The 20,579-nt window shown below is 39.0% G+C and overlaps 1 protein-coding gene across 6 annotated transcripts in view; it reads right to left on the reverse strand.

The window, feature by feature from the left end:
* ndst2b (N-deacetylase/N-sulfotransferase (heparan glucosaminyl) 2b) overlaps positions 1-20,579 on the reverse strand; it is an 80,439-nt gene that overhangs the window by 58,875 nt on the left and 985 nt on the right. For 3 of the 6 annotated variants that reach the window (XM_036572555.1, XM_036572550.1, XM_036572552.1), the window contains exon 2: positions 10,799-10,949. The exons of 2 other annotated variants lie outside the window; for them this stretch is intronic. The gene's annotated coding sequence lies outside the window, so the exon portion shown is untranslated. Of the gene's footprint in view, positions 1-10,798; positions 10,950-16,911; positions 17,062-20,579 lie in introns of those variants that run through there. One more of the 6 variants, XM_036572553.1, reaches the window with a different exon arrangement.

The raw sequence follows: 20,579 nt of genomic DNA on the forward strand, positions 1-20,579 counted from the left end.
TACACAGGCCTAAATTAGTGATAGTTTTGGAAAACACAGATGGAAAAAATCCTTCATGCTTCATTTTGTAATATTCCAATTCCTTTTCCAAATCCAACAACAGTCCTCGAAAAGCGGAAAGGAAGAAAGGAAATTTTTACTGCACGAAACCATGTTTCCATTAATTCCACTACATTAAGTTAAGCTATGACAGGCATTTCATTTTGGACAGAATTATAAACACAGAGTTATAGACAAAGTCATGTGTGCCGCGGTGGGTGGACTTGCTTTCAGATTCAAGGTTCACGGCTTTTGATAAATACATGGCACAGCCAACTTAACGCTTTCTCACTTCCTTCCATCTTAGACTAGAGTCCTTCACAGCCCATTAAGCCATCCACTTTAGTGAAGGTCAGGCTGGGAGATGCCAGAGGGAGCCATAAAGCCCAGTCCACACAGCAGCAGGAGCAAGCCAGGCCGGAGACGCTCCGCACTGGACACTTTACACATTTCACTTCATTTCAACTCAATTTCATTTCATGCATGAGCGCACATTTTGTCCTTTTCATTTCATGCATAAGGAAATGTTGCATTTCTTTCCATTTAATTTGAGCAGTTTTGATGACTAAATGAAAGGTTTGCGTCCTGGCAGCAACTAGGAAGGAGAATCGAGTGATGTTTCACTGGCCACACACACACACACACACACACACACACACACACACACACACACACACACACACACACACACACTTGGATGCAAGTTAATCAAGACAGCAAGCAGCCAGAATCCATGTACAGTCTTGATCTGACAGCAAAGTAAATATGTCTCTTTTCTTTTTCTCGCTTCTTTCCAGATAGCCATATATAGCTGTTTTCATATTTAAACTTAATCTTCTTTTTACATTCTTCATTTCTTTACACTGTTTATTTGCCGCTGCCCTTTACATTGTGAGCGCATGTCATGATGAATGAACCAATAAAAATGGTCCAAAATTAAAAAGAGATTGAAATAAAAATCTACACAAAAGTACATTAGAAGATAAAAATGTGTTTTTTCCGTCTTCTGTAAAGCTTCTATTTTGGAGATCGATAGACATACGTATCTGTGCCACCTTCTGGATGCCTCCTTATATCTACCCACTTAATCTCATTACCTCTCTTCTCCCTTTCCCTCCGTCTCCAGGTCAGAAAACGTCTGCATCTCTGAATCTCTTCCATCTATCTTTTCCCTCTATCTCTCCACTGTAAGCTGAAATTCTGAAATACATGCTTGTCAGCACCTCTGCCTAATGCAATGGACACCAGACTCCTTTTTTATCTCCCTAGCTGAAGCTATTTCACTTGTCGGTTTGTCAGACTGGGGCAAAGTCTGCCTTTTTAACGTGTTAAATCAGCAGGACTGGGGAGAGAGGAGGAGGAAGAGAGGAAAGTGAAAAAGGATGCTCACTATATCTCCGCTGTAATTTCCCAATCTTGGTATGTAGGGCAAAAGGAAATGAGATGTTTCCTTGCCGCTAGAGGTTTAGATTATTGAATGTAATAGTATCAGGAATGACATCATGACATCGCATCAAATATGCTATTACTGAAGGCTGCAATAGGATATATACACAACAAATGAGTCACTGACATACTGCAGAAATTGTATCCTGACCAAATACAGATGTTCCTGATGGATACTGAGCATTCTGTGAAGGTTCTGGCAGATCACAAGCACTGATCTGACAAATACATTTTTTTGGTTCCAAAATAAAACCACAGCTCTATCTTTAACCAAGAAAACGACAAGTCTGTACTTGAGGAATCTGCTACTGTAGAAATACAGTACTGTGCAAAAGCAGAGACCATCCTTCATTTGTTTCATTTCCAGACAAAACAGCCATTACATACAAGATAATGGGACTCCTAACAACCCTGCAAGACCCGATAGACCACCAAAACTGTCACCATCAGATAAACAGCACCTAAAGCTTTCATCTTTGAGAGAAATGGGAAATGAAGCGCCACTCTTTTTTCAGATCTGGAAAAAATCCACAAGTGTTTCTGTCCATCCTTCCACTGTGAGAAGACAACTCAATGCTATTGATCTGAAAGGATGTGCAGCTGCCAAGAAGTTCTGTTATTGAGAAAATGAAAATAGAGAAAAAGATTTTTTTTTTTTCAAATCAAACTAAGATGCCACTGGTGCAATAATGTACTGACTACCCTAGAGTCATCAGATCACTGAAATGTGTTTCAGATTACTTGGACTGTGAGAAGCAGAAAATGCAACCAACTTCTATTACTGCATTCTGCAGATTTTTTTCAAAACTGAAAGAACATCTCCTGAAAAGAATGAAAGCTGTATTAAGGTAAGGGGTGGACAAAGTAAACACTGGAAAACAACACATATTATATTTAGTTGTTGAGGCTTCTGTGTAATTTGCTGTTACATACATGTTTTCTGCTTTTTCCCCTGATGCTCAAAAATGAATAACTTAAATAAAAAATTAAATAAATTAAATAAAAATTAGTCTGACTTTTGTACAGTGCCATATAAAGCCATTGTGCAGCCATACCTCTACCCTTAAATAGAAGCAAAGATACAGCACCTAAATTAATCATTTATTGACCTATTTATGTCTCAAATGAAGGCAAGATCAGTCAGCCAAGCAGAAAAACTGATTCCTTAGCGCTGTAGGTCAAAAATCAATTAAATGATTTTTCGCTCTTCAATGCAAATGGTGCAGAAACCCTTCATCAAAACATGTGCAGTGACTACTTGTGCAAAGATGAGGGATCAAAGATGAGCAGACCTCATTCTCTTCTGTAACATCATACAAATACTTGAAATTTTGGCAGCACTGTCTAAAATGCCATGCTCAGGTCTTCCCTCCAAAACCAACTCGCCGGGTCATTCAAAAACAGCATCAAGGCAAAATTCCTTGGTCGCCATGGATACAGCTGGACACACGTATGAGTGAACAAACATTGTACTCTAACTGGCAGACCCTGTTAAATTAGATTTGCTCTTTTAGGGGGAAAAAACTGAAGAACTCTATTGAGACATCCGAAGAGATTCATAAGACTCTAAGTTGATTACTTAACAACCTGGGTGATCTGTGAAAATGCATATGCAGCACTTTGCCCTCATTAAAGTTAGCCCTAAGTAAATTCTCCTTTCCCTTTACAGCTAAAACCCCCAAAATCTCAGTTCAGCTCGAGGAGAAATCTGAATGCTGAAGATCATGCTGACTGTTTCACTTAGTACATGTAGACCTTGTCACTTTGACTTCATCAGTCTGTCATTAGTGACTCATTATGAAACAGTTTGCGCCTAATGTGCTATCTGTCAACAACGGCCTGCCATGGCTCTCAGGCTCTGTAAAAGGCCGTCTGCTGCTGACATGTCCCGGCATGGGGCAAGGAGGGCTGAGGCATGACCGGAGGGCGAATTACTGCCTGAGCAGGAGTTAGTCTGAAAAAAACCCTTCTCTTTGTGTTAAATAAGCCCCCGATGCTTGGGCGCTGACATCTGTTGTAAGCACTAGCAGACTGAATCATTATTGCGGCTCTGTGCATGTCTTTGCGCATCTCTTAACAACCAAACAGTGCACTCCCTCCCATTAAACCCAAACTATGATCGATAGAAGAAGCTACGAAGAGAAAAAAGATGACTTAATGTTAAGAAATGTGTAGGAAAAGGGTAAAGATAATGAGGTAGGAGAAGAAGGGAAAACAGTGTGAATTGGATTCTTGATGGAGTCAGTGAGCTGGGGAATGAGATGGAATAGTGAGGAAAATTAAGTTTTTCCCTCACCAAGTAGCTGCTGGAGGGTCATACCAACCGGAGTCTTATTACTTTTCTTTATGGGCAGCAGGAAAAACCAATTAACTCAACAGCTGGAGACAGCAGAGACGTAGGAGGAGGATGGCCATGGAGAGTGTCTGCGGTGACTGGATTTGTTGTTACACGACACAATCATCTGCTATGCAGAATAAACAGACTGGCTTAAAATATCAATGATTACAAGCCTAATTAATTTAAAAGGCCATGTATCATGGGGAAAAAATTCATCTGTTTTTTTATTAAAGAATTCTGACTAGTATGTAAATAGTCACACCATATCCTTCATTCTCAATTTCATATGAGTAGGTAATAAGTAACACATAGTATTCTACATTATTGCAGAGACATTATAGCAGGCAGAAAGGCAGATCATGTGAGCAGTGCAGAGTGGGAGCGGAACACCATGATTTGTGCTCGGTTCTCACCGAGTTGAAGCGTCAGTGGTCTCTCTTGTTCCGAAATCGCTCCAGCATCGCTCTGTCCCGTGAGCTAGGCAGTTTTTTCCCCTCGACACTGACTACCTGTGTGTGCCATGAGTGATGCGGCACTAATTGCTACAGCTCACACACCAGAGCCATATATACACAGCGTCTGCGCTGTGGTGCTGTTCAGCAGACCTACATACTGGAAATTCTCACAGATCACAAAAAATTTCTACAGACACTACAAAGAGTCAGTCTTGTGTTGTCCATTTAGCTGCAAGAATGATGAAGAAAAGCATGTTAAAAGCATGTGCATTTGTTTTTCCTCAGTAGATTTCTAGGTTGGGAAACCTTCCGAAAAATGCCTGTGTAGTACAGACTGTTTAACTAGTTTTTCATTTAATAGCAGCCATAAATTACACAGTTCATGAGATAGAGTTTGTTGTGTCTTGTCCATACATTGAAAATAAAATAGTGGGTGATTATAAAAACACTTTAAGCGGAGGACAGAAGAGTCTGGCACTCCACTCCACTTATATTCTCTGACTGCAGGCAGAGTGTGCCTCACTGTTGGCTGTGGACGGGGACGGGGGTCTTGGTGGATGGGAGGGTGTGGCATCATGATGCTGGCTCAACATCGTGATGTCCGTCTGATGATTGTCTATCAGCAATCCTAATATATATATATATATATATATATATATATGCATGCAGACACTGCTATATATATATATATATATATATACATAGCAGTGTCTGCATGCATTTGTTCCGAGCCAATTTCACAGATGCGCTCTGCTCTTTAACAAAATACAGGAGTCCTGAGCTCAGCAGTTGGTCACCAAGACACAATATAACCCCAAATCCAACAGCCAGTGGTGTGTTTACAACAGCAACTCACACATCATTTTATTGGTATAAGTATCTCTTTCCTGCATTGGTGCATATATTTTGCCAAAATAACTGCAGACTGACACCTCTGAGAAGCATAAAAACAATTTGAGAAGTTCAGGCTTTCATAACTGAGTGCTGTGCAATGCTTCACAAAATCATTTTCCCCCGCCGAGACTCAAATAAGAGAAGATTCTATTCCTATATGGCATAATCTCTTGTGTGAATGTGAAACAGCTGCAGCTTAAATTACTGCAATTGCGTACTGATGGCAGGCTGCAGATGTTCTGTTGTTTATGAGTGCATGAACAGCCAAAAATCAAGACGCAGCAAGCCCATGGCCAACAATGAAGCGCAGACTGTTGTGGTATAGGAGATCCTGAATAATTCATTTCTGGCTGTCTGCCTCAATACTCACCCTGACTTAGCGAGCTCTTAGCTGGGAGGAGCGTTTCTTGACAAGTTCCTTGCCTCATTCAGAGCACAAAGCCCAGTTCTCGCCATTAGTCACTGCTAAACTTTGGGAGAAACTCCCTTAGCTCCCAAGGCTGATGTCTACCTCATGACAACTCATTTTAATATAGCGAACTCAAAAGGAGAGATGACCTTTAGGATTCTATATGCAATCCAAACAGGAGACAGAAGGACAAGAGGATAATGAAGGCTACTTGCCGGATCTTTCCACTTAAAGGTTCCCTAAAGATGACTTTTGCATGTGCAGCTTTATATTTCAGCATGAACATCTGGCATCTATTGCAACTTTCACATCTGCTTGTAGATGACAGATTCTAAACTTAGAGACGCCATGGAACACATTTAATTTAGATTAGTGTTAGTCATTGTGAACTGAAATTCTGTGCACTACAGGTTAATTTGTACACTCAGAAGTGCTTTCCTTGCTTCAGATGCCGTGCGTTTGATGGTTAAGCTGCAAGTCTTGCTGGCAGGCAGTGGGGGATGTTATTACAATCTGCACAGTAGTCAAGATTATTGAACACTTGAGCAAGACGCTTCTTGAGGGCCTCTTCAAGACTACCTGGTAGTAAGGATGTAATAATTTAAATATGAATAGAAGTAACTGAAAATTAAATAAACAGAGAAATAAAAAGTTTGACACAGCGTATTATAATTTAAAACTACATCCATCTTTAAAACTGCAGTCATTTTTTGTGGAAACCACTATCAATGATCAAAACTAGGCATCTGATTGCATCCCATCAGAGTCTTGTGGGAAGGGAGGGGCTTGTGCTATGAACACACCTCCACTCAAATGAGGGGGCTTTTTTTCTGAAGTCATTTTTCTGAAGTCAAATCTATTTCACAGAAAATTATGCAACGCCACAACAATTAAATCTATTGTTCTTGTCACTATTTAGTGTGTTCACACTTTGCCTTTATTGCAGCTTCCACTCTTTGCAGGTGACTTGCATTCAGTTTCCCAAAGAAATCTGCAGTGATATTTTTCCACACCTCCAAAGTTCATTGGTAATAGTTGGTTACATTTTCTACTTCATATTATCCAAATAATCCCAAACACATTCAGTGATGTTGAGGTCTGGACACTGGGGTGGTCAGTCCATTGTTCTGAGAATACTGACGTTTAATTTTGCAAATTTTCTACTTTTTCGTCTATTGTTTTTACTCAGTAACAGCACCTAGACACCTACACATCCTTTCAGACCCACAGAAATACCTGTGGATTTTTTCAAATCTAAAGAAAGAGTAGAGCTTGATTTTCTCCTCTCTCTAAAAGATGAAAGCTTTAAGTGCCGTTTATCTGATGCTGACAGTTTTGGTGGTCTACCAGGTCTTTCACAGTTGTTACTTTAATAATATTTGTGTTCAATTTGGACTTATTTTCCTTTGACTTACCCCTTCCTTATACAAGTGGATTATCTTAAATATAATCAACTGAGAAATGTCTCGTGAAATTTGGATGACCTGTTCTTACAGCCCATTTGACTGGAAATTAAATAAATCTAATACTGATACTCTATGTGCCTCAGTGCACCTCTAGAAGACAGCACTGCTCATGGCTGAAAACTGCAATAGTAATGAACAAGACCATTAGTGACCCCTGATGTAAAATTAAATCCAATCTAAGTGGAATAAATGGGAAACAACTTATGATGAGTGCATGAAGTTTCAATGTCGACTAGGGGCAAAATAATCTTGTGAAACTTCATCCAATGACAAAGCCAGAGAATACAACGACACCAGTAAGGACTTTGTGAGTGGGTAGAGGAGATGGATATAAATGAGAAGAGGAAACACAAAAGGAGAATATGAGAGCAGGGAAAGCAGCCAGGCTTATGAGGGGGTTGTCAGCAAAAAGCTCTCTTTGTTGGCAGTAGTCCCTGTTCAGTCGCCGGTCTCACTGTGCTACACTATCATTAGCTGGAGAATAGAGGCCAGAATCCACGGCAAACCGCCTCACTCTCAAAGACAGAGAAACAGCTTTGAGTTGAGTACTTTCAATGAAATAGCTTCTAAATCCTTGCATTACCTATGTGTATTACCTGTGGGCCCATATCACGGAAAATCTAATTTTCCTTCCTTTATTTTAAACAAGAGTTTGATATCATATGTAAACATTGTTGAAATGTCTATATGTACTATCCCACTGCCCAGTCTACATATGAAAATAAAGCTGCGAAATCAGCTTGTCTTAAATGTATTGTTTTTGTGATGTCACAAAAACCAACATATTTGCAGCTAACAACAGTTTAGACCCGCCCATTCTCACTGATGTTATTAAGAATGTTTCAGGTTGGACTGCTTTATGAAAGAGGGACAACGCAAGGTTGTCAACCAGAACAGGGGTCATTTACATACATTCCTATGCAAAAGTTTGGGCACCGCTGGTCAAATTACATTTTGTGGATTTTGTAAGTGAAAATAATTGAGCACATCCTCTACACGGCGCATTTTAATGAACAATTACTGTTTATTTGCTGAATTTAACATATTGGAAAAAATAATAAAACATATAATGCGGCTTGTGCAAAAGTTTTGGCATATTTTTTGTGCACACTTAAAACTGCAGAAAAATGTCACATTTGTTACCTTAACATTTTCATTCAAAAGCCAAACATGTCATATGATTCAAACTTTTGCACAACGCTGTACAGCATCTTAAAAGCACAGTGATTCTAGAACTTGGGAAAATATTTTGTGTAGGACAATAGAGTCTTAAAACACACACCACTCCAACACCAAAAACACAAATACCACTTAGCGCACGGTCATTTCCACACTCTCCATCATATCATCAAGTTTAGGTTTATTTTAACCGTAATGCACGCACACACACACACACACACACACACAAACACACACACACCTACCTACCTCCTGCCATGATTTGCTCCTCTCATGTGACACACAGACAATATAACTTAACGTTACTTTGCCAACGTAAATGCCTGGTGAACAAGCAAGCTAGCTTGTAAATTACATCATTTTAGGCTAACGTTATTAACATTAAATATTTTCCCAAGGTTGGCAGGTCTGTGTTAACTGTACTCAATTCACAATTTCATCGTTCTACTCCACCCCAGCCCGTTCACTTCTGCAAAGGAGTTAAAAGCACTGTCCTCCCTTTTGGAACCAGCCAGACGGAATGAGTTGCTCTCGATTTGCAGTCTCTTCAAATGAGTGACATTATGCATTTGTCATCGCCACTTGATATGTGGGGAGAATAAACCCAGCACTATGATTGGTTGAACTCTCGTTTATCTTTTGTTTTTTGGTATGCTAGTGCCACTGTACTTTGATGTCAAAATGTGTACCTGCTGCACAAAATCTGTAAGGGTTGTAATTCTCAGTAAACAAAGGTTGGAAAATGGTTAGATTAAATATATTATTATTGGTACATAAACCCAAACAAACATTATAAGTGGCCCTCGAGGAAAAATGTATTTCTATATTTTACATTAGTGATAAGTCCCTTTAATCCCTTAAAATACCAGGCTTATTATATAGTGCATATTATAACATATATAACATATCAGTGCTAACTGATTGAGCTATTCTTAGGTTATAAAAGTGGCCATTTAAGGGGTTAAAGGAAAGCTTCCTAATAGTATATGAGGTCACCTGGCTGACAACAGATTAGACCTGGCTGACTGAAGGGTCTGTCTCTACCCATCCATTTCCCATATACTATTTAATTTGAACAGACTTCAAATGGAGCAATACAAAATTACATCCAGGAACTAGGGGGAAATGGACTTTGAGTCATGAGGAGTGGGTGCATTTAGAGCTCTGTCAAAAGTGAGGGAGGTCACAGACTGAATGCCATGCAGTATGTTTAAACCAGCGACATGAGGCTCGTTGGTTGTGTGCTGATAATAAAACTTGCCCAATAAAAGCAGTATGAGCACACAAATCAATGAAAAAGTTGTCCCTGACAGTGGCCTAAGCCTCCATTGCTGTACATTACTGCTCAAACTCCACTATGCCTAATAATATTATAATAAACTAAAGATCTCTGCATGTGAACACAGACTAGATCTTTTGTAGCAGTAAACATTAAATATTACCACATTGGTAGCTCATGAATTTTCCTTTCTGGAGAATGATGCTACTGATGGGGTAGTCACACACCCATAGTGCTGCCTTCTGTTTAGCTCTCCACCATATCCACAAAGGCTTGATCTCATACTGGGTGCCTGCAATTATTATTAATGGTACAGGCTTACAGCCAGAGGCCCCTCTGACCAAGACACATTAGTGTAAGTATGTTTGCGACAGGACCTGCCAGTAGCTAGCTAGTTTCAAGAAAGGAAGCTTCAGGAACTGAATTCCTGTTTTACTGACTTTTCAAGATTGCGGAACTGTGTTTACGGCATTTGGAGGCCTTTTTCCCCAAAAATAAATTTTACTTTTCTGATTTGGATTTTTACTAAAGAGGCACAATGAAACTGGAATCATATCAGTATTAGAATCATATCAGTATTAGACGTTTGTTTTGGGGGAAAAGGACAAATATTTCAAAATGATATTTGATGATTTATTTATTGTACTCAGGAAGAGCAGAAAGTTTAGACGACACAAGGTTAGTGTACTAAATTAAAAAGGATATTTGTGAGGGAACAAAGTAATTCCACTATGGCACCACGCACAGAACTCTTCTTTATTTTTAAGAGCATGAAAAAAAAATAATACTGCATTCTTTAAACCATTTCATATTATTAAAACGCATACATTTGAAAAAAATCCTACTTTTAACTAAAAAAACTCCAAGTGCACTTGTGCACTTTCAAGAGCGCAAATATTAAATCTGCACAGCTTATTTGCTCTAGTATTGCCACTCATCTCATTTTTAATACATGTTGGGCAGATTCTTAGTGTAACCTGAAGAATTTTCACCAGAGCTCACCAGAAAGTAAATATAAGGTTCGTTCCGCTAGCTCTCCAACATATCATTTGCTAACACAGCCTGCTTACATTTGCATATTAAGAAGACCCTCTTATCTAGAGCAACTGATCACTGTAGGGAAATGCGGTGTTAGTAGTCTGGCCCAGGAGTCTTAGTGGTAGTTCACATTTGTGACAGTCTTGACTGCATAAATGTCGTTGCTTAAAGCAGAAATTCTCAAAGCAAATGTATGAAAAAAATGATAATGCAGTATTGCATGATTCGGTGAAAACTAACCCTACAGGGTCCTACCTTTGACAAAAGCAGCCTTGCAGAATATTTTGAATCCCACTGCTCGGCCTGGCGCTGGACCCTTTATTATTTATCATCCTTTGTTTTGTTTTGAATAACACAACTTGTCACTGTGATTCTCAACTCCAACAATTCTTCATTCTGAAGTGGCCTACAGAAAAAAACACAGAGGCACATTCTTAATCTGGTGATTTTGTGATCCAAACCAGAAACTACAAGTTCATCTCACAACAAAGCATTTCACATAGTGTGCTGCGGTATGTTTCATCGCTCTGAATGCCATTTTCTATTTATTTTCTCCAGACGTGCATCCTTTGTGTTTACATTGGACATTTTCCTCTGAACAAACATCTGAAGGCCACGCAAAGGTTTCCCTGCATGGCTATGCCATCAAAAATACAAGCACTAAAGCTACAGAATCCCCTAAGAGGGTCCAGAGACGCTGAACTCACATTCAATAAGTTTTCACTGTGGTACCGGCCACGATGGACTGTCTGCTACAAAAGAGAAATGGAGTGAGAAAAAAGGTGCAAAAAAGTGCACTGCAGACACTTATCCACCTAAGAGGAGTTGACAATGGCCTCCATTCTTCTGATGTCTAAGACATGCCCCCTCTCTCAAGCAAGTTGGGCTAAGGGGTTAAGCTCTGGCGTTGAGGGGGGGGGACAATAAGTCAGTACACACACACACACGCACACACACACACACACACACACACACACACACACACACACAGGATCAATGGTACCATTGTTCCTTCACTGGTTTAGGCACCAGACACTGAGCTGAAAAACCTTTAACACAGTTGAAAAAAAAAAAAAATACATACTCCTATTAGTACTGAGTATCAGCTGAAGCTGTTAATGATATTCTTGGAAGCAGTATCTGTAGAAATAGGTTAAATGCAAATTTGGGATTAATTGTGCATCCTAAAGTGTGGAAAAAACACATTCAGTTACCAACATACTGTACAATACAGATGCATCAATATGGGATCTATGGGGTGCTGATATCTAATATAATTCACACACATCTCTGCCTACACTGACACAGATGTTGATAATGATACTGACACATAAACATTCATTTAATTTACAAATTGAGACTAAATCTACCTGAATTACAATTACTGAGAAATGTAACACTTGTATGTAGAGGGTCAAATCTAAACTTCTGTTCGATGCTGATAATTTATGTTAAGCAAACATCTGCTGATACGGATACAATTCCAATGTCAATGTGCATCCCTACTGTAGATCTATAGAAAATGCAATCAAATCAACATGGTATTGTTAATATTAACCCGATTTAGCCATTTGGCTTTTTTAATGCTAATTAGTGTGTATTGATCCTATTAAACAAACACAGAGTAAAGTAAGAAATGTGTAACTATCACAGGATAAATGAAATAGGCCCTGGAAAAGCAGTCTTGAGCGGAAGCAGACGCTATGGGCTGGAGGTTTTAACAGTGTTCATCCTCTCCCAGCTGTCAGGGCAATGCTCAGGCCCAGCCTTGCGTATTTCACATTATAGCAACTCCTGTCAGGTTTTAATCAGATTCATCGCAGTGACCCGGTGGAACAGCGCCACAGAAAAACGGCTGTTGGACGACCTCCCATAACCCTGGCCTTGGGTTGGAGTTGGCAAGCGTTCCATCCTGTCATTGACAACAGCTCCTGCTTGTAGAAGAGTTATTACTACTGCACGGAGCACTGGCAAGACCAAAGACAGCAAACTGTAGCAGATGTGAGTCAATGTCAAAGTGAAGCTCAGAAACGCTGCTATGTTTGTAGAGTCAAAAGGACATGATTAAGTTACACCGACTTTTTTTTTATTTTCTGATCTGCTGAAGGCTTTTTATATAAACCAAGGAATTAAGTTTGTTATTTTGTTATTTGGCAATGAGCCAACCTTGGCTACAATGGGAAGGTAGGAGCCACTCTTCTGGGGTTGTTTGTTAGGGCTGGGTACTGTTCAAAACTTTGCAATACCAATGCTGATACCTTCACTTCAATACTCATTCTTATCATACCTTCTTTTAAATTACACCCCAAAAGTGTGCCTTTTCAATATTCAGTAGTACTGAAGTGATTTGGTCATGAAAAAATGGAATTTTGACACTCTAACGTTTGTAAACCTATGAGTTAAAGGTACAATTGATACCTTTTCAGGCAATGATTAAACCTTTCTGGACAACCTAAAGGTCAATTCTTTAACCTCCATGACACTAGAGACCAAAACACAAAACATCTGTACAAATGATTCTAAAAGCAGCCCAAAATAGAACTTTAATAAATACAAGATGAAATACCTTTTACTAGAGTTTTTATTATCCAGATATTTTTTAGCAGACTGGCTAAAAGAAATGTGAAAAAGATCACATCTTTAGCAACTTGGAATACCTGAAAGAGAATGCAGTCCCAGAATGCCCTCACTGGGGTTTTAAAATGTGGTTCACATGATTTTTTTAAACTCATAATTGAATTGAGGGTTACATAATCCCTGCCTATTGTAATAATCGTCAGATCTTTTGAACATTCTTTTTGCGCTACTGAAGTATTAAAAGCACTGAGTGACAGACTCTAACCACCGTTATGACACTTGCACAGCTGGGACACAAGAATAAAAGTTTAAAGCCACAGGTCTGGATTTTTTTGATAATAAAATGTTCAATTGGCCAACAGTGCTCTGAACTGCAAGCTAAAAGGAGTATAGGCCATAATGGGTTGACCCCAGGAGACCCGCAGGCCTGTAGAGGTATTCACCGTGAGATTCTCACACCATCTAAGCTCAGATATGGGGATTTGGAGGCCCAGAGGGATGCACTGCAGCTGCAGCTCACACCATCCAGAGACAGTTAGCTATTGTGGTAGAGGTACTGTGGCAATTGTTGGGGCGTTGGGGGTTTTGGGGGGGACAGAACCGGATCTTAGAAAGCACACACATATTGGGCCATATCGATTCCCTTTCCCTGGCCACAGCTTCCGACCTGACTTTCGACCAGAGAAGATTCTTTGTCATTCTACTTCTAGCACCTGCTTCTCATTCAAAGCAAATATTCTACATAATCTCGCTACAACAAAGCCCCTGACTAAACCCAGGTCTCATAGGGCAGCATGAGAGAGAAATCTCATTCTGAATGCAGCAAGATACAAAAGAAAAGTGAAGTATCCCATTACACACGCTTATGCCTGTGAATGAGCAAGAAGCCGAGGAGCCAATCCTGTATTTGTTCAAAGGAAAACTGAAACAAAGCCCCTTTTTCAGTCCCATTCTTTACAAAGAGGAGCTGTGATGTGACCAAAAGAACACACCTTACTGTTCTCCCAGAATCAACATCTGCACAACACAAAATATACTGTCTAGACTGGATACTAATCCACTATAAAAATCTACAGAAGATGCATAGTTAGTTCATCAAACTCAATTGAAAACCTCATGAACTAATAACAACGTTAAATTACAAGTGAAAAAGACCTATATTTGAATATGCAAATACATGTAAAATTATGCACACCTTACACTCTCTCCTTATATAATTAATGGCCAGCGCTGCTGGACAATAGGTTTCTTTAAACTGTAAAAGATTAAAACAAAATATTCATAGCTTCAGGTGCTCCTTTCACTGAAGGCAGCACCATTAAGCACCCATTCAAACTGCAGACGGCAAGGCTGAATCCCATTTGTTTACACAGGTCCAATTAAATGGATCCATTAAGGCAAACTAAAATAGAGAAAACTAAGTGAGGCGCTCAGCAAAAGGAACAATCAACGAAGCGGTAGACGTTAATGTCTAAGCCCACCAATCCACAACATTAGCACAATCTTTGGGTCCATTTTGCTTGTACTGTGTGCTAAGCACAGCGATTAATGCACTGAAACAGGACTGCAGTGTTCCAAGGGAGCTGACTGACACAAATGTGCTTCTGTAGCTCCCGAACTACAGCTCTGTCTCAGTGCTATGATGTCTACAAAATGGGTTTAGCGTTGGTGAAGTCTGAAGACTGATGCTTTGGACAAAGCTAAATGTCACATCACAAGGGGTTGTTAAAACCAGCAAAGCTAGAACTGCTAAAATGTGACAAAGTAATAATTTTTAGTAATAATAAATAATAAAAGAAACACATTTATATGCAACAAAGCATCATATTGTTATAGAGAAGCAAAAGACAGACACCTTAAATTGTATAAACTAATATGCACTTGTGCATATTTATTCGTACCTTTTTTTTTCCTCTCCAAATATCATTCGAAATATCAGCAAATATATCATTATTGTCAGAACAAAACCTTTTATTTCTTTGTGTGTGTATATACATTCACACACACACACACACACACACACACGTGTAATATATATATATACACATATATATACACACATATATATGTATATATATATTACATGTGTGTGTGTGTGTGAATGTATATACACACACAAAGATAAAAGGTTTTGTTCTGACAATAATGATATATATATGATCATATATATCATTATACAATAATGATATATATGATAATATATATATATATATATATATATATATATATATATATATATATATATATATATATATATATATATATATAGGCTATCAGGCTATCAGCACTGGCCCACAATTCCCGTATCAATGCATAATTATAAAACAGCTCTTTAATCTAAATATATAAACAGGGGGTGGGGTACTGTACAATGAAGAGAAAAGTCGCACACAAAAGAAATGATCTAAAAAGTTGAATGTCTCTCATTTGAAATGAAAGGAAAAAAATTCAAACACCGCTTTAGACCATAAAGAAAGATAAATATAGGCTACCAAAAATAAATCTTGCTAGTAGTAATGATATACTTCAACACAAAGCCTGTCCCTCAGGCACACGATAAGTACATCTTGATATTCAGTGCTAATGGACATTCTAGCCAGATAGTAGTGTCAGGCTAGATACTAATTAAGTGACAAATGAAGAGATGAAAAGGCAGAAAAAAAGGAATCTTGGAAGCATTTATGATTTATTCTTTTTGTAGATATGTCCATCATCCAATCCTCTCCTGGTCATTTTTTCTGGGTGATGAAACAAACACATGCTATTTCATGCATTTTAATGAGACAGAGGACATCTCAGCCCATGATCTAAAAACTCACAGTGCTGGTGAAAATGGAGGAAATGATGGATAAGCAGATGCATGTACGCACGTCACAGCGGCTGTATATCATCTGTGGAGAACAACAAAACCTCTTTTCTCTATAAAAAATCTAAGAAAATATCAGAAGGAAAAAATGTGAACGTATTTTAATGTAATGTAGGTTAATGTAAGGAGTAAGCCGGTCACAATTACTACAGTATTGCCTGACTGCAATTTTGTCACTTGATTGCAATTAATTAAGATGACTGCAATTATTTTCCACAGTTGTTAGCTTTCATAACAACATGTTTGCTTCGTAAACAGAATGTAAATTGGGCTGAGGCAAATATATGGACATAACAGAAAACAAAAAACACACATATTTAAGACGTCATGGATCTTAAGAAAACATCAAAAATTTTATTTATTCCTGGTGCTATAACAGCATTAGATGGTTGTCGTGAGTGATGTTTATTTGATGTCGAGCTACATTTGTCAGCAGTTAGGAGATACTAAGTATCGACAGCTAGTAAGCAAAAGAGCTAACCAGGCAATTTGGCCACTTAAGGCTTGTACTTTGATAGCTGCATGCATTAAACTAAAAGAGACAAATTGCAAACTGCAGTTCTTTATATGGCAATTAATTGTTCCATTGGTCTGCAGACAAAATGTTCAACTGCGCTTTCCTTTCACATGGTGCAAAAAAATCTACAAAGGAAAAATGAAGTCGTAGGGCTGAAACAATTATTCAACATGTTTTAATGATCAATTTTTTGTTTACGTTTTCAGAGGCTAAGACGTTACAACTCAAGCTGAAGCTCAACTTCACTCACAGTGTCCCATCTATGTGAGCAGAGTAAAAGTGAAAGGAAAAGTACAATTATGGCTGAAAGTTAAAAGAAGTAAACATATTTTCTTAAAATGAAGAAAATTGCAGTAACAAACAGCATGCACAAGTCTGACTTAGCTTTCCACAAAAGCACAGCATTACCTTCGACCACTGGAAAACATGCTGGTGTTGATTCTGAAGCAGCAGAACGGTCAATAAACGGTAACTTTCCCTCCAGGAGTGCATTTCATGAAAGCATCGTTGAACAACTACAATAGTTAAACGATAGTCCCTCTATCATTTTGAACACTCTCTCCATGGTTAACATAGTGGTTGCTCAACAACACTTTTGGGAATCACAATCCTGGTCAGTATTCTAGGAAACCAAACTAATGCTGCCCCCTGATGACTGTCGGGGATTTGTCAGAAAGAGTGAACGTTAACCTTATAAATATCACTATGGGCTGGCTTAACCAAAGCGGTACATGTTTTTTTCTATGGTGTTTATTTTGCTCTGGGTGAACAGTACCTGTGTTACAGCTCATCACAATAGACACTTAAAAACCAAATCAATTGACTATTAGTCGATTTATTCACATGAACAAGAGGGAGCACACTGCCAGTCATTCATTTTGATTTCTTTTTGACGTGTCTGAGAAATTAACTCTTAAAAATGCACATTTTAACTGCAAAAATAACAGATGCTCTGAATCAGTAATCAAAACAAAGGCCTAACTGAGCTCTAGCTCTTTATGAAGCTTGGCAAGAGTGCACCTGTGGGCAACGACAGCAGCACTCCAACACTGTGTGCATGAGTGTGTGTGTGCATGCAATACTGAAACAGTGTGAGTCTTAGCAATCTGTCTAGCAAGCTTGGATGAGCAATCGATTAGATAAAAGCCCATGCTGAGCAAGGGAGGCAGCCTTAGCCATTTCTTCAGTGAGGGGAAGGTGTTGAACTGAAAGAAAATTGATTCATTCAAGTTAACTGATTTAGGGGAAAAAAAAACAACACAATCTCTGCATTATTCAATGAAGAACATCGGGTTCTATCTGGCACATCAAAGCAAAGAGGCTAAGAATACACAAAAAAAATCCCTGAAATTTCGTTACTTCTGAAGAAAAGAATGCTAAAAAGACACTGGAAGACCAGGCAGCGAGCTGTAAACACAAGCTCTCACAAAACTATGGCTTAGTCAAGAGTAGCAGAACTGAGAAGTCAACAGAGCACCACAGGAATGAGTCCAAACATCTTGCCTTACTCCAACGTCCGATTTCATTGTAAGAAGCCAAAAGCGTCAAAACCAGAAAAGCCTATGGGTTTAACCAAAGCATGCTAGCCTTTCAGTGGGCTTTTTACTGTGAAAATGAACCAGGCGAAAATGGCTCGACGAAACAAGAGGACAAAACCAATACAAGAGAGAAAGAGCATGTCGGAGGGGGGAAAAAACAGCACCACATTTTCCATCTTCCTCTACAAGTGAAAAAGCACATGAATTATGGATGTGAGCAAGCCAACAGCGCGAGAATTTGATCCCTGACCAGACAGCTCTTGGCTCCCCGTGGAGCCAACCCCCTGCTGCTTCCTTTTCACATTGCCACCATCCATTCCACACTACCCACTCCAAAGAGCTGAGTCCGAGCTGCAGCCAAACACACTCACCCTCAACCTGTCAGCCACTGAGGCCACTGGCCAGAGGATATGGAACACTGCTCCATTCCTCAAAACAGACCACCCTCCTGCTCAGACTAGATTAGATTCTGTCAAACCGTTCCTATACCCCATGCTTAATCTACAAAATGCTGTTTTAATGGTCCCTTTGGAGCTATTCTTCATCTGTCGCCTTATATGAACTTTATCACAATAATGGTCATGACTCAAGGTGGGCCTGTGGTATCCATAAGGTTGATGAAGCATACTTAAAATGAAAGAAGATCCTCTGGGAAGCGCCTTAAATTATGTGTATACAACCACAACACATCTGGGATCAACATGGCAAGGCAGCTGCTGTAAGCACACTGACCTCCAACTCACCTTCTAGATGATAAAATGATGCCCATGACTTTCACTCGAACCCACAGGGATTTAATAAGCAGCGTAAATAGATCGAGCTCTACTCTGGAAAATATGTTCAATAGCATACAACATGTATTCCATGCCAAGGCCATACTGATAACAGAAATTGGTCTAAGAACATAATATAGCTTCAGTTTTTATTGGACTGAAACAACAACAACAACAAAAAGCATCCCAACCTAAATACAGTCATTTACTATTAAAAGAGTAATCTAGTGGTAGATAAAGATAAGAATAAAATTAAGCTGATATCACAGGATGTGATATGAGGGAACAGTCGTTATTGTAAAAATAAATAAAGAAAAAAAGCAGGTAGTTCAAGAGCAAGGCACGACAAGGCATGATACAAAAAAAAAAACCTAACGTCAAACTCTTCTTAAGACAGAAATTCCTCAATATAAAAAAGCAATGCATAAAAAAACGCTGTCCTTGCGGCCACCTATCATGCGAATTAAGAGCTCGGAAGAAGAGAGGCTTTCAGAAGTGAGGAGGACAGTCGGTTTCATTCATGCTAAACTAAATTTAAATTGAGCATTCCATATTAAATTGCCCGTAAGAGAAAGAAAGATTATATTTTCGCTCATTACCTCATCATAAATCACTCTCCTTTATGCAGGAAGTAGATTAAGATGCTCTTGCTGAAATCACACCTATGTTCGTTTGTAAACTGCGGCCATCAATACTACAAATTACCTTGGGCTCTCACACAAGTACTCTCATTATTCATACTAGTTGTTTTTCTAATATAACATTTCACTAGGATGACATGCATATTCACGGCCTTCGAACCACAATGAACAAAAATGATGTCATGAATCTTTTTGTAAACCACATCATGTGGACCGAAGCATCTCCAGTTTCTAGAAACAGCACCACTGGCCTCAGTGAACAAACCTCTGCCTTTCAGGGCTTTTCAAGGCTTAGCTTACAAATGCTGGAAAGCAGGAGAATGTTACATTAGATGGGTTGAAGGTTCAGCATTGCTCACTCATTCAGTCCAGTGCTTTCGAAAAGCACCTTCAGTTTCAAGCATCCAAGACGTGACCGAACAAAACGCTCCCAAACATTCAGATCCCACTCATAAGCACTGGACAGTAGAGGTCAAAACTATATGCTTGTAATTATGTGTGAGCCTGCTTAATCCACTTCATTTGTCAAATTGAGGGTAGAGGGAAGGGATAAATTGCATTCGTGCAGTGCAAATTTATATGGATCCAGTTTTTTGGGCTGCTGATTAAGTTTTTCGAGAGATGGATCGCAGCCTTGAGAATGGTGCCCACCGGCAACACTTTTTAATTATCACAGAGTTATCGAGAGCATCAATAGAGCACTCAATGAGCAGTGTTCATCAGAACTCTGCCCTGCACTCATTGGATTCCTCAGTCAAATGAGAGGCCTTAATAGTCTCATCTAAAAAGCAGCAGAAGGTCCTTTATTTCTCTCTCTTTCAATAGGGATTGGCTGTAATTACTGAGCTGGAGATGAAGCACGCCAAGAAATGACCTTTGCAATTACATTTTAAACATAACAGCAGTGTTTTTTGTTTAAAACTGTCCACTGTATTCTCTTCAACAGGATAGCTGTAAAAATCTATGTATTTTTATTAGGCCAGTGAGCATTTACTTTATACACAGGATAATGTGATTAGGTTAGACTTCATATTAGCCTGCTCACTACAATACTTCATACTAAAGAACTTGGAAAACATGCTAATAGCCACATTCCTCACAGAAAACACTCTAATTTGCACTTC

This window comes from Colossoma macropomum, unplaced genomic scaffold, assembly GCF_904425465.1.
Source record: "Colossoma macropomum unplaced genomic scaffold, Colossoma_macropomum, whole genome shotgun sequence".
NCBI lineage: Eukaryota > Metazoa > Chordata > Actinopteri > Characiformes > Serrasalmidae > Colossoma > Colossoma macropomum.